We start from the raw sequence: 15,423 nt of genomic DNA on the forward strand, positions 1-15,423 counted from the left end.
GATTAGTCAAAAATCTCTCACTATAAAACTTTTGTTCGCTTCATTTACATCCATAACTTCATCATAAGATTTTTAGAAGCTTTGTTTCTACTTTTAATTTTAGATACTTTCATATGAATAACACTTTATGTTCTCAATATATTATTAAGAACAATGGAAGAAACAGCAAGAAATAAAACTTCAATTAATGACTTACATATCCTGAGGACTTCATACTTGAGCCTTACTTATACAATAGCATCTTTATTGACAAAATGGAGGGCTAAAGTGACCAACCTTATCTCAGAAAGCTTGTAAATGTTTGAATCAAACAAACTGTTGAATTCAGTTTTCTATTGCTCTTTAAAAAAAATCACAGTTTTAATTTACCAATGGTTGTTTTAGGTGTAGTGATCCCTTCACCCAAAACATCCATTGTTAAAGAGTAGCATTTGTTTGACAAAGGTAGAAAATGTTAAACTACATATTTTTCAAGTAAAGATATTTAATTTACAAATTGTTTTCTGAATGATAATTAGGAATATTTGCAACTATCAAATAAAATAAAAGCTTGTAGAAAATATGAGAAGTCTTTTGTTACATATTGAAAGAATACATATATATTGATACATATTAAAATAAAATATACCTGCTGGAAGATAAAAGATTCTCTTAAGTTATACATGAGAATTGTCAAATTTATATGTATTATTAAAATTAATAAAAGGATTCTTAAAATATAACAAAAACAAATCCTATAAAATTTTGTTTCTACTTAACTATCATTTAAAAATAAACAAATATTTCATAAGAAGTTTTTAAATTAGTGATAGCATCAGTATGTCTATATTCTTATGACTTGTTTAGGCTCTAAGTAATATATTTCACCAGCATATGGAAGAAATCAAGATAATGATTATTTCTTGCCTTTGATGATGGGAATATATTGTTATTTTTATACTGCCCTGCAGCCATTTACCATGTATATGAAAAAATAACAATATAAAATTATTACACTTAGCACCCAACTATCCATTGAATGTTTTAATATGGTGAGATTAAAAATATATATAGTGTTTTTAAAGTAAATTTAAATCTTTGTAAATAAAAAAAGTTCAAAGCAGTGCTTACTAAGGTATTATTTCAAGCAAGTTTTACAAAATTATAATAGGGTAGTCATTTGGAAATTCAGCATGGAACTTACTTCCTATTGAGGAGCCTAATTACAAGACATTTTCTGCTCACATTGTCTGAAGGTTATGATTAGAACACATTAAAAAACCAGCAGATTCAGATCTAAGTGAACAACAAGATACATAAGGTGAGGAAAGGTCTCCCATGAAAGCACAGGGCCATAGCCATTAAGTATCTTCTGTGAGAGTAAAATCATTTAGAAATCAATGCAAAATCTTTTAGAGTCCATGTTCAGGAAAACACAAATAAAACTGCCTGGAAGAAAGAGAACTTCTCAATTTTGCATGAACTAGAAATTACATGGAGAATCATAGGGAGGAAAAAGACTTGACTATGTAGATTCATAACAAATATAGCTGTTTCAATGCTTTAAATTTGTTACTGAGCATTGCTGCAAACATTATTATATTACTTCTAATATTACCATTTCAATTTTATGTTATAATGATAGTAATGGATATACCTATTGAATTGGCAGAAACTATACAATTACTTTATTTTCATATTTAAAACAAAATATCTTAATTTTATAGATAGTATAGATAGGATTAATCTATAGAAATGAATAGATCAATAGAAAAGTTAGAGTCCAGAAATAGACATACACATATGAAAAATTATTTTTGACAAAACATTTGTGAAGGAGCTCAGTGGAAAAAGGGTAGTGTTTTCAACAATCAATGCTGGAATAACTGGACATCCACACATAAATAAAATTTAGTAACACACCCTGCATTACACACAAATATTAATTTTTAATGGATCATAGATACAAATGTAAAATCTAAAGGTATAAACTTTCAGAAGAAAACACAGAAGACAACCATTTGGCCTTGTCTTGACCAAAGAACTCTTAGCTACATTACCAAAAACATGATCTGTACAAGAAAATTTGATAATTTGATTTCATGAAAGTTAAAAATACTGCTCTTCAAATTAAAGATTGGGAAATTACTATTTATAATAATTGTCTATCTTATCATATAAATTATTCATCTTATCAGAACTTATATCTAAAATATACAGAACACCTGAAACTCAGTAAGAACTATAGTGAAAGTGGTCAAAATATTTGAACTGTTAATTTATGAAAGAGCATTTACATATGACAAATAAATTCATAAAATGTGTTCAACATTATTAGCCATTATGAAAATATAAAATTGAAGTCACAATGCTTAACAGTAAATATCTCCTAGGTTACCATCTTTTAAAACAGACTATTGTAAGTGTTGGCAAGGTTGTGGAGCAACAATAATTCTCATATATTGGAGTGGAAATGTAAACTGATACTGCTGCTGTTGTTTAGTCACTAAGTCATGTCTGACTCTGTGGCCCAGGGACTGCAGCACACCAGGGTTCTCTGTCCTCCACTATATCTCAAAGCTTGCTAAATTCAAGTTCACTGAGTTAGCGATACATAGAAGAACTATACAAAAAAGATCTTCACAACCAAGATAATCATGATGGTGTGATCACCAACCCACAGCCAGACATTCTGGAATGAGTAGTCAAGTGGGCCTTAGGAAGAATCACTATGAACAAAGCTAGTGGAGATGATGGAATTCCACTTGAGCTATTTCAAATCCTAAAAGATGATGCTGCGAAAGTGCTGCACTCAATATTCCAGCAAATTTGGAAAACTCAGCAGCGGTCACAGGACTGGAAAAGGTCAGTTTTCATTCCAATCCCAAAGAAAGGCAATGCCAAAGAATGCTCAAACTACCACACAATTGAACTCATCTCACATGCTAGTAAAGTAATGCTGAAAATTCTCCAAGCCAGGCTTCAACAGTACGTGAACCATGAACTTCCAGATGTTCAAGCTGGATTTAGAAAAGACAGAGGAACCAGAGATCAAATTGCCAACATTCATTAGATCATCAAAAAAGCAAGAGAATTCCAGAAAAATATCTACTTCTGCTTTATTGCCTATGCCAAAGCCTTTGACTGTGTGGACCACAACAAACTGTGGAAAATTCTTCAAGAGATGGGAATTCCAGACCACCTGACCTGCCTCTTGAAAAATCTGTATGCAGGTCATGAAGCAACAGTTAGAACTGGACATGGAACAATGGACTGGTTCCAAATTGGGAAAGGAGTACATCAAGGCTGTATATTGTCACCCTGCTTATTTAACTTTATGCAGAGTACATCACAAGAAATGCTTGGCTAGATGAAACACAAGCTGGAATTGAGATTGCTGGGAGAAATATCAACAACCTCAGATATGCAGATGACACCACCCTTATGGAAAACAGTAAAAACAACTAGAGAGCTTCTTGATGAAAGCCAGAGAAGAACGAAAAAGTTGGCTTAAAGCTCAACATTCAGAAAACTAAGATCATGGCATCTGGTCCCATCATTTGGTGGCAAATAGATGGGGAAACACTGGAAACAGTAGCAAACTTTATATTTTTGGCCCACAAACACTGCAGATGGTGATTATAACCATGAGATTAAAAAGACACTTGCTCCTTGGAAGAAAAGTTATGACCAATCTAGACAGCATATTAAAAAGCAGAGACATTACTTTGCCAACAAACATCAGTCTAGTCAAGACTATTGTTTTTCCAGTAGTCATGTATGGATGTGAGAATTGGACTATAAAGAAAGCTGAGCACTGAAGAACTGATGCTTTTGAACTGTGGTTTTGAAGAAGACTCTTGAGAGTTCCTTGGACTGCAAGGAGATTCAACCAGTCTATCCTAAAGGAAATCAGTCCTGAATATTCATAGGAAGGACTGATGCTGAAGCTGAAACTCCAATACTTTGGCCACCTGATGCAAAGAACTGACTCATTTGAAATGACCCTGATGCTGGGAGAGATTGAAGGCAGAAGGAGAAGGAGACAACAGAGGATGAGATGGCTAGATGGCATCACCAACTCAATGGACATGAGTTTGAGTAAACTGCAGGAGCTGGTGATGGACAGGGAAGCCTGGTGTACTGCAGTCCATGGGGTCGTAAAGAGTCAAACACGACTGAGCAACTGAGCTGAACCGAGTTGGTGATGCTATCTAGCCATCTCATCTTCTGCCACCCCCTTCTCCTTTTGCCTTCAATCTTCCCTGGTAACTCAACAGTAAAGTATCTAACTGCAGTGTTAAGAGATGTGGCAGGAGCTTTGGTTTCCATCCCTAGGTCAGGAAGATCCCCTGGAGAAGGAAATGGCAACCCCCTCCTGTATCCTTGCCTGGAAAATCCCATGGACAGAGGATCCTGGCAGGCTACAGTCCATGGGGTCGCAAGAGCTGGATACGACTAAATAACAAGCAAAATGATATTATCACTTTGGAAAGATTTGGCAGTTTCTTAAATTTTAAACATGTACCCAATCCTGTAATCGTTATGACATCACACATTTGTCTTGGAGAACTACAAGACAGTGAAGCATATGTCCTACAAAGAATGGTACATAATTGTTCACTGCACTGTTATTTGCAAGTGACTCAAACTAAAGACAACCAAAATGTTCATCTCCACAGGATTGGGTAATCAAGTTTTGGTGTGTGTGTTTGCACATATATTGGATAAAGAAACAGCAACCCATTCCAGTATTCTTGCCTGGGAAATCACAAGGACAGAGGAGCCTGGCAGGCTACAGCCAGTGGGATCACAAAAGAGTAGAACAAAACTTAGTAACTAAACAACAAAAACATATATATATATATATATATATGTATATATATATATATATATATTTGTATGTGTATGCATGTATGAAAATACAGCAAAATATGAATGATATATGAAACAACATAGATGAATATCAAAGTGATTATACTGAGTGAAAGAAACCATGCCAAATAAGGGGGGATAGACTATGTGATTCCATGTATTAATATATTAAACTCTAGAAAATGCACATTAACAAACAGTGAGAAAGCAGATGGGTGATCACCCAGGGCTGAGGGGTATGGAGGACAGCAGGAAAGGGTGAGAATGTAAACAAAAGGATATGAGGAAACTTGGGCGTGATGGATGTGTTTATTATCTTGATTGCATTGATGATTTCATGGTGTATACATATTTTAAAACATCAAATTTTGCAACTAAAGTATTTACAGAGGATTTTGTGTTACATAAAATCCAACAAAAAGCCATCACCCTTATTAGCTTTGTGAACACAATTTAAAATAAAATAGATATTGAAAAATGTAACAACAATAATAAGAAAGAATAAAAGGGGAACATGCCACAGCTACTTTCATGCTGCTCCAAACAAGCATAATAAACAAATCACCAAATGTCTAGGATAAAAGAAGTTTTGCCAACCACGAAATTATTTCTACCTACCAGCACAAATTGTTATTTTGGCCTGAGGGACCAAACACTGTTTGTAAAGGCAGCACATGGGAAAATCTGGAGGAATAAGTCACTTCCAAAAATTATTTAGGAATGGCTCTTAAATTATGTCACAAAAATATCTAAAACACCCTGGAAGCCAGTGAAATGGCTTTTGCAGAACTCTTCTTAGTTTTCATGCCTTATGTTCCATGGGTAAGAAACCTTGATTAAACAAACTAAACCATGGTGACCACATTTATTTTGGAGAATAAAAATTTTGAATAAATTCACATAGAAATTAATTACAATACTAATAACATACATGGCTTTTTGCCTTTTCATATTGCAAAAATATATGTATATTATTAAGATTGTAAAGTAAATGTTAGGATAGATTAATCACAAAATGGAATCAAGATTGTTGGGAGAAATATTAATAACCTCAGATATAGAGATGACACCACCCTAAAGGTGGGGGGGGGTTCTCTGGTAGCTCAGATGGTAAAGTGTCTGCTTACAATGCAGGAGACCTGGGTTCGATCCCAGGGTCAGGAAGATCCTCTGGAGAAGGAAATGGCAACCCACTCCAGTATTCTTGCATGTAAAATCCCATGGATGAACATGGTTGGCTACAGTCCATAGGGTCGCAGAGAGTCGGACATGACTGGGTGACTTCACTTTCTGCCCTAATAACAGAAAGCAAGAGGAACTATAGAGCCTCTTGATGAAATGAAAGAGGAGAGTGAAAAACCTGGCTTAAAACTCAACATTCAGAAAACTAAGATCATGATATCTGGTCCCATCTCTTCATGGCAAATAGATGGGCAAACAGTGGAAACAGTGAGAGACTTTATTTTCTTGGGCTCCAAAATCACTGTGGACAGTGAACTTCAGTCATGAAATTAAAAGAGGTTTGCTCCTTGAAAGAAAAGCTAGACAAACCTAGACAACACATTAAAAAGCAGAGACATCACTTGGCCTACAAATGTCCATATAGTCAAAGCTATGGTTTTCCAGTAGTCATGTATGGATGTGAAAGTTGGACCATAAAGAAGGCTGATCGCTCAAGAATTGATGTTTTCAAACTGTGGTGCTGGAGAATCCTAAAGGAAATCAACCCTGAATACTCTTTGGAAGGACTGATGAGATTCTAATACTTTGGCCACCTGATGTGAAGAGCTGACTCATTGGAAAAGACCCTGACACTGGAAAAGATTGAGGGCAGGAGGAGAAGGGGGTGAGAGGGGATGAGACAGTTGGATGGCATCACTGACTCAGTGGACATGAGTTTGAGTAAGCTCCGGGAGATAATAAAGGACAGGGAAGCCTGACGTGCTGCAGTCCATGGAGTAGCAAACAGTCTGACATGACTGATCGACTGAACAACACTAATATACATAGACCATTTTCTCTAAACATCAGTAGACATGCAAAAAAATAATAATAGTTCAAAGGAAATGTACAGTACTAAGAAAGAAAAGCAACAAATTTCCACATGAAACAAAAGGAAAATATAAAGAAAAAGATGATATTGATTACAAGATTTGTGATACATTTTCCCAATGATCTTGGATCAGAAATGAACAGTTTATAGTGAAAAATATAATGTACAATGCAATAGAAAGTGACACACTGGCTAATATTCGACAAACAAGTTAGTGTTAAAAATTATTTTAGAATTTTGAGGAAGGAAAACAGAGAAAATATTAATATACTTAGGAAAAATAAATCAGACAAGTAATAATGATTCAATATTCATGAAACAGCAAATTTAAGTAAGAAGAGAAGAGCCATAGAAGCAAAAATCAAAGCACTAAAACAGGATATTCCTATGCAGAATAAGCATGAAACTTAATAAAGAAGGGACCCAGCATTATCACTGACATTAAAATCTGAAACATTATTTTGTTAAACTTTTCACTCTACAAAACTTGATAAACTAAAAGGATCCCAGTGGGGGGGGGGTGAGGGGGGTTCCAATGAACAAAAAACAATTACATTAAAAAAAAAAAAGGCTAGAATTACAATAAATAAGACAATGCTTATTTGTATATAAGAACATGAAAATGATTGAATTAATTTTCCAGGATGGCTGTCTGGTTCTTCTGTAATGAGACAGAGAGATTATGTGCATGTGTGTGTGTGTGTGTGTGTGTGTGTGTGTGTGTGTGTGTGTGTGTGTGTGTGGTCCGGATTTCTATGTAAAATTATATACAATGACTTAAAGTGACCAACGCTCATTCTGTGAATCTTCTAGACTGATATTTTCAGATGTCAGATTATAAGTACTTTGTTGTTGTTTAGGTGCTAAGTCGTATCCAACTCTGCGACCCTGTGGACTGTAGCCTGCTAGGCTCTTCTGTCCATGGGATTTTCTAGGCAAGTATAATGGAGTGGGTTGCCATTTCCTTCTCAAGGCTATCTTTCCAACCCAGGGATCAAACCCATGTATCCTGGATTGTAAGCAGATTATTTTACCACTGAGCCACCTATGAAGTCAAAAAGATCATAAAATTATCAAACAATGTATATAAAGTAGAAACTTTAATATTTTTCTCAAACATTGACATTTTAATTTATATTTAATCTGTTAATCCATATTAATATATTCCATTTATTTGGTGCCTATCCTACACATGACTAATTTGAATTCTTTTAAAATATCTCATTTAATAATAAATTTTTATAGTAGGTTATTATACACATTTTAGGTAAGGAAACTGAGTAAAATGCTACAGCATCAGCTGACACCCTTCTAATTGGTCATCCTGCCATTAGTCATTGCTCCTTGATGCCTCTTCTGCATTGAAGAAAGACTTTATGCCTTCAGCATAAAGTCTGGCCTCCATTGGTATGCTATGCCCTTTAGAATCTGACCTTCCTCATTCTCACTGTCTTCCTACATCTCTCTCCCACAGAAATCCCAACTTCAGATTTTTACAGACAGTGCAACTTTGATTATATTTGCACATAGTTCTGTCTGCCTCGAAAGCCTGTCTTCTCTCTTATCCCCAGGCTAATTTCTACTCAGAATTCAGGATTTGCAAGGATCATTTCCTCCAAGAAGTGTTCTTACTCTCTCCAATTTCAAGTAAATGTTTTGTCTGTTCCTATTTCCATTTTGTTCATATATATCATTATACTTTTTGCAGCACTATTTACACTAATATACTTTTTACTAAATTCTCTATTTTTTCTTTTTTCCATTAATAAATCATAAGATCCTTAAGGCTATGTTCTACCTCCAATGTCTAGAACATTGCCTGATATAATAGATACTCAATATTTGTTGAATAAATAAGCAAAAGCATAAAGAGAAATTTTAGATAAATTGATAATGCTAGGAAAAAAATTATAAAAGAAACTGGAAAATGCACAATTAAACTAATGTACAATTAAGCAAATGCACATCAGAAACATTTATAAAAATATTAAAAGTTAAAGAGAAAATACAAAAGTATTTTCACAAGTGGACAAATTAAAAATTGTATCATTAGAAACACATACAAATTGAAATTCTAAGATAATAAAACACAGCAAATTACATGAAGACAATCACAGTTAGGGAACTGAGAGAGTCATTTCCTAGGCAGGTTGATAAGAAGTCTAGGAGTCTCCAAGGAGAGAGAGGTCTGGAATACTCAAGGAGGAAGAAAGGACCAACTTTTTACTTTTTTTTTCCTCTACATTCCTTAGGATTATATAACAATGATGTATCCTGCCTGAGGACAGTCTCTAAATTAAACCTTCTGGCTAATTCTGTCATCTTAAAACATAAATTGTGGGAGTAGGTCTGGTTTTTACAAGGATGTATCCTGCCTGAGGACAGTCTGGATTAAACCTTCTAGCTAATTCTGTTATCTTTAGATATAAATTATGGGAGTAGGTCTAGTGAGGTCTTTACAACCTCCAAACATTCTTTGGATTCATTGGAGAGTATATAACTCCATTGCTGACACTAGTAAGGGGGTACTCTTTCTACCCACATCTGATGTCTATGTCAGAAGCTTTCTCTATATCCTTTATACTTTAATAAAACCTTGTTACACAGAATCTTTCAGTGATCAAGCCTCGTCTCTGGCCCCGGATTGGATTCTTCTCCGGAGGCCAAGAACCCCGGAGTCTTTGCGTGATTCAGCAACAACATTTAGGAACTAAAATTGTTACTAAACAATATATATATATTCAATTTTATTAAGAATCAAAAGACATAATTTCTGTCAACTAGGCAAGTACTTGGAGAAGGCAATGGCACCCCACTCCAGTACCCTTGCCTGGAAAATCCCATGGACAGAGGAGCTTGGTAGGCTGCAGTCCATGGGGCAGCTAATAGTCCAACACGACTGAGCAACTTCACTTTCACTTTTCACTTTCAAGCACTGGAGAAGGAAATGGCAACCCACTCCAGTGTTCTTGCCTGGAGAATCCCAGGGACGGGGGAGCCTGGTGGGCTGCCATCTCTGGGGTCGCACAGAGTTGGACACGACTGAAGTGAGTTAGCAGCAGCAGCAGCAGCAGCAGGCAAGTACTAAAACAATGATGCATAATAGCAATCAGTTCTTTCCAAGAATTTATAGAGGGGCTGTAAATAGGAATGTACTTGGTAAAAGTAGTATGATTATGCATGCAGAGCATAAAAAGTCAACAATTTTGAGTCAGTAGTTTTAGTTTAGTAGTGATTTGTTTTTAAAATGGTAAGCATGCATATCAAGATACAGGGACAAATATGATCATCCCAGGGTTATTTATAATAAGAAAATTAGAAACTTCTTATATATTCAATAATAACAGAATTGCTGATAAATTATATATATGTGATAAAGTACAATAGTACTATTATAATAATATTATAACATAATATTATAATATTGTTATAATAATATATAACATGAAAGCCATATTGTATATTATAATGATATGAAAATCATATGTGATATTATAATTATATTATATATTATAAATATGTTATAATATATAATATGAAAATCATATGTGATAATATATATGAAAATATAGATCTTCACAAATTCTCTTGTGATGAGAATTCTCTTATAAAAATGATATACATGTACATTAAAAATACATATGCAAAAAAGAATACTGAAAATTAAATATATAAAGTAGTAAGAGGGATTATGAACCTTAGTTTTTAATTTTATTTTTTTGTATTTTTTTCTTAAGAAAATTCTCTTTTAATTATTTAATTAGAATTTCAAATTGTATGTTTTTCTAATAACACAATTTTTCATTTGTCCATTTGTGAAAATACTTTTGTATTTTCTCTTTAACTTTTAATAATTTTATAGATGTTTCTGACATGAATTTGCTTAGTTGTACATTAGTTTAATTGTGTATTTCTTCATATTTAATATTCAGAAAACAATATGGACATCTCCTAATTCATATAGGGTGAATACAATTATTAACAGCAGCAAAGTTAAAAAGCATGAATTATGAAACATCTTCATGTTTTAAATACTAATTTCATCAAATAAGTTCTATGCTTGCCACTCATGGAAATACTGCAAACATAAAATCAAACCATCCAAAGCCACTAGAATTCATGTTTTTAGCATCTTGTTGGTTATACATGTATGGGGGAGAAATTACAAGTTCATTGAAATCAATCAACCTTACAATTCATTCCAAATGGGTTAAAAGACATCCATTTTGAAAAACAACAGTTAGAGCTATATCATTTAAATATAAAAACATACATATGAAAAGCTCAGTGATCAAATGAACTATCCACAAAGGTTAGCTATTAACAGCAAGGAAGCACCAGGATATTACTGATATATGCTGTCAATTAAGAGAAAAATATTATGCTATGTTATGTAAGGTGATCCTACTGTTTTTGCTCCCACAGAAGAAAATTCTGAATGGAATACTGTATTATTCTGACAACTGATTAGCATTTTGATGTGCTCAAAATTTGTTCACATGGAAATGAAATATTAAGGCAGACAGCAACTCAAAACTGTCTACAGATGAAACTATTGCACAAAATGCTTTTCTATATTTTTAGATAATTGGTTGCCAAGGAATACACTCAAGATTGTTTCTACTTTCTCTGGTTACCATAGAGGTAAGCATTTAACAAGAAACAAGTTTATATATTTGGGCTAAAATATACCTTGATTGGATTTAGTGTGTTAAAAATTAGTGCAAAACCAGGATCTATGTTCCTGTTTAGTAAATGATGACAAAATATTATGTCTCAAGATTATTGGAGAGTAAGATTCAATTTCTCTTTTATATAGTGAAGATTTAAAAAAAACCTGAATATTAAATACATCTTGTCATTATTCAAAGAGAACTTATTCTGAAATTTGTAAGATTCTACAAAACTTTTCCAATTTTTAACATTTCATGCTCTATTAATTGCTAATGGAATATTACCTTAAATCTACACTGTCTGAAGATATCTGATCATTCTTGATTATGCTCAAAATGTGTTTTTACTATCTTGCTGAAATAAAAATGTTACATTGAGGTAATGAAGATGAATGCCCTTAAAAAAAATAAAACCATTAAAAGTAGATTACAAGTAGTTGAAACATGTTTAAATTGTGCTTGGTCCTAACTGTGAGAAGAGAATACCAGCTTCCACTTGGGATATGCATTTGCTCTTTCAGTTCACAGTCTATTTAGTAAACGAACTCTTCTAACAGAGGGAATGTTACCACAGTGGCTCATAAGCGCTAATGTACAGTCACAAATTGGAAGCCCCCATGCCCAATGTCATTTTGTTCCTATGATATCATGCTTAGAACTCCATCACTCATTCACTTTTCAGAATATAAAAATAACTAACCATTTTCAACATGTTATTTTATTTATTCATTTGTTTTTTAGTATAGGCACAAAAGAATTGCTTCCCTTTTATCATGCAAAAGAACTAGATGTGGGGGTCTCTTGGGAGGCATATTGTAAAAATTTTGTCGACAGAGAATTTTTATTCTTCTATAATATTTCATGCAGCAAATATCTTTTACTCTTAAATATATATTACAAAAGTGAATTGTAATGTATTTGGTCAGTATTATTGGCTTCCCTTTTTTTTTGACCTTCTTAATTTGATCCACTGACATTTGCTCATTTTAAAGATATCTCATGCTGTCTAAAATATAACAGACCGATGTCATCCCTATATTTCCTGAGCCTCTGGCTATCCACAATTTGAAAAGGATACCACAAGGAGATAGTGCAATCTATTCAGTTTTGAAATATGTATATTTTATGAGCCTATAAGATATTCTGTTGGTGAAGATAAAGTGAATGCTTATTAAGACCCACAACATAAAAGCTCATATAATACCTGGACCTGTTGCTGTCTGATGGAAATACTGCAGAAAATAAGGAGCTCAATTTGCTGTGTAATGAACTGAAATAACCACCAAACACATGCATTTACAGGTGGCATTATTTTTGTTTATTAAAGAGTGTGCTTTATTTCCCGAGTTGACCTTTAGAATTTAATTAATTAGTATTACCACATCCCTTCTTCTGAAAGAGAATTTTAGTGTTTTTAAACTGTAAAATCCTTGAAATATTCTTCAGCAAATTTCGGATTAGGGAAAACAAACACAAAAGGAAAAAAAAATGTTAGCTAAGAGTTGTCAGGAAAAAAGATCCTTACAAAATAATCTATAATCCAAACAAAATTCTCAATTTTAAAGAACATTTTTCATAATTTTATTTAGATATGTCTATAACTGATAAAGAATTGGTGGTCATTGAAATGTTCCAAAATGCATTTTATAATAAAATAACATATGGGTGTTGCTTTACAGTACGCAATGAGACAATATTCTGAAATTTGACCTAGTTTGAAATTCATACCCTCACTTTTTCTGATATATCAGTGGTGATTTTGTATATTTTATTAAAAATTGCCATATTTTGTGGCTTTAATTCCATGACTTTAAGCACCTTAACAAGACTGTGTTCTAAAAATAAAAATGTGGTATGTGAGAAAACCACAAATTTATTTATTATTCAAGATTTGAGGTAGACTGCTTGAAATAGTATTAAGCTGGATTAAAAATATTGATTCTGAAGATCTGCAAACAAATGTATCAATACACATATCATACATATTCACTTGGTTTAATTATGAATGATAATCTGGGCATGCTTTTTTATAAGCACAATAATGTGTGATTTAATTTGAAATGCTTTCTCAGGCATTAATATGATTTTACATATATAGTATACATATATATTAAATTATTAAAACATTCACTATCATGGTCTAATATGGCCAATAAAATTTTTAAAAAATCAGGGAATCACATTGTTGCTTTATAGATTTATTTACTGTAGACTCGTAACTTTTAAAATATAGGATCTACCTATCAAGATAAGCGTCTTTGTGGAAATAGAGTATACTTCAAAATGTCTCAATACATTCCTTTCAAAATGTATTTATTTATCTTTCTATAATACATTTATTGCTATCAAATATACCATGCAATATGAATATCAACATATTAAACTCTCATCTGGCCAATTATGTAAATCAATAACAAGTGTATGTTATACTGAACTAATTTATGTACTAATACATTCTTTTTACAAGTTATTTGATTTTACAAATATTATTTTTGCCCTCCTCCATTCAAACGCCCAACAGATAGAATATTTTGAAAAAAAGAGCCCATGTCATTTTTACCTTTTAGTTAAAAAACTCATGCTGATTCTGGGGGTACAAGTTTTACCTAACTAAGGCAAAATGGTATTGAGATACGTATGTTAGTCTTATTTAAATATACAAAAAGTTTGAAGATACATTTAACTATTTTATTTTTCTTATGAGTCGATCTTTAATGACATAATATTGTAAAAATACATATATTCATAAATTAACTGTTTAGTCTCAAAGTTGATATATTTTTTCTAAATTTTCATAACTTAGAATTTCCACATTATTTTTTTTTCTTTTTTTCTTTTTTTTTGATATGAATCAGCCATAGAGTTACACGTATTCCCTATCCCGATCCCCCCTCCCACCTCCCTGTCCACCCGATTCCTCTGGGTCTTCCCAGTGCACCAGCCCCGAGCACTTGTCTCATGCATCCCACCTGGGCTGGTGATCTGTTTCACCATAGATAATATACATGCTGTTCTTTCAAAACATCCCACCCTCACCTTCTCCCACAGAGTTCAAGAGTCTGTTCTGTACTTCTGTGTCTCTTTTTCTGTTTTGCATATAGGGTTATCGTTACCATCTTTCTAAATCCCATATATATGTGTTAGTATGCTGTAATGTTCTTTATCTTTCTGGCTTACTTCACTCTGTATAATGGGCTCCAGTTTCATCCATCTCATTAGAACTGATTCAAATGAATTCTTTTTAACGGCTGAGTAATAGTCCATGGTGTATATGTACCACAGCTTCCTTATCCATTTGTCTGCTGATGGGCATCTAGGTTGCTTCCATGTCCTGGCTATTATAAACAGTGCTGCGATGAACATTGGGGTGCACGTGTCTCTTTCAGATCTGGTTTCCTCAGCGTGTATGCCCAGGAGTGGGATTGCTGGGTCATAGAATTTCCACGTTAAAAAATAAGCTTTTAACATTGATTCTCTGACATCTAAACAATGAATTTTTCTCATTTGTAGAAATCAGAGCGTAGGACAACAAGGATGTCCGTGATTCATAGAATGTGCCAGACACTAATTTTTATTGATTCTTAGGCAACAGGGTATATAGTAGGCAAGATTTTCCATTAATACGTGAGAAGTGTCTTGTTTGCTTTGATGACTTGTACATATTTTGCAATACATTGACATAGATGAAAAGTTCTCATCGCTTCAGTGAAAAATTGAAATTAATTTTTTATCCTGGATGAATAACAATAAAAGGTATTAATACTTGTTTTGTCTACTGTATAGCACAGGGAACCGACTGGATGCTCTGTGGTGAAATAAATGGGAAGGAACTCTAAAAATGAG

Source organism: Dama dama, chromosome 19 (assembly GCF_033118175.1).
Source record: "Dama dama isolate Ldn47 chromosome 19, ASM3311817v1, whole genome shotgun sequence".
NCBI classification, from domain to species: domain Eukaryota; kingdom Metazoa; phylum Chordata; class Mammalia; order Artiodactyla; family Cervidae; genus Dama; species Dama dama.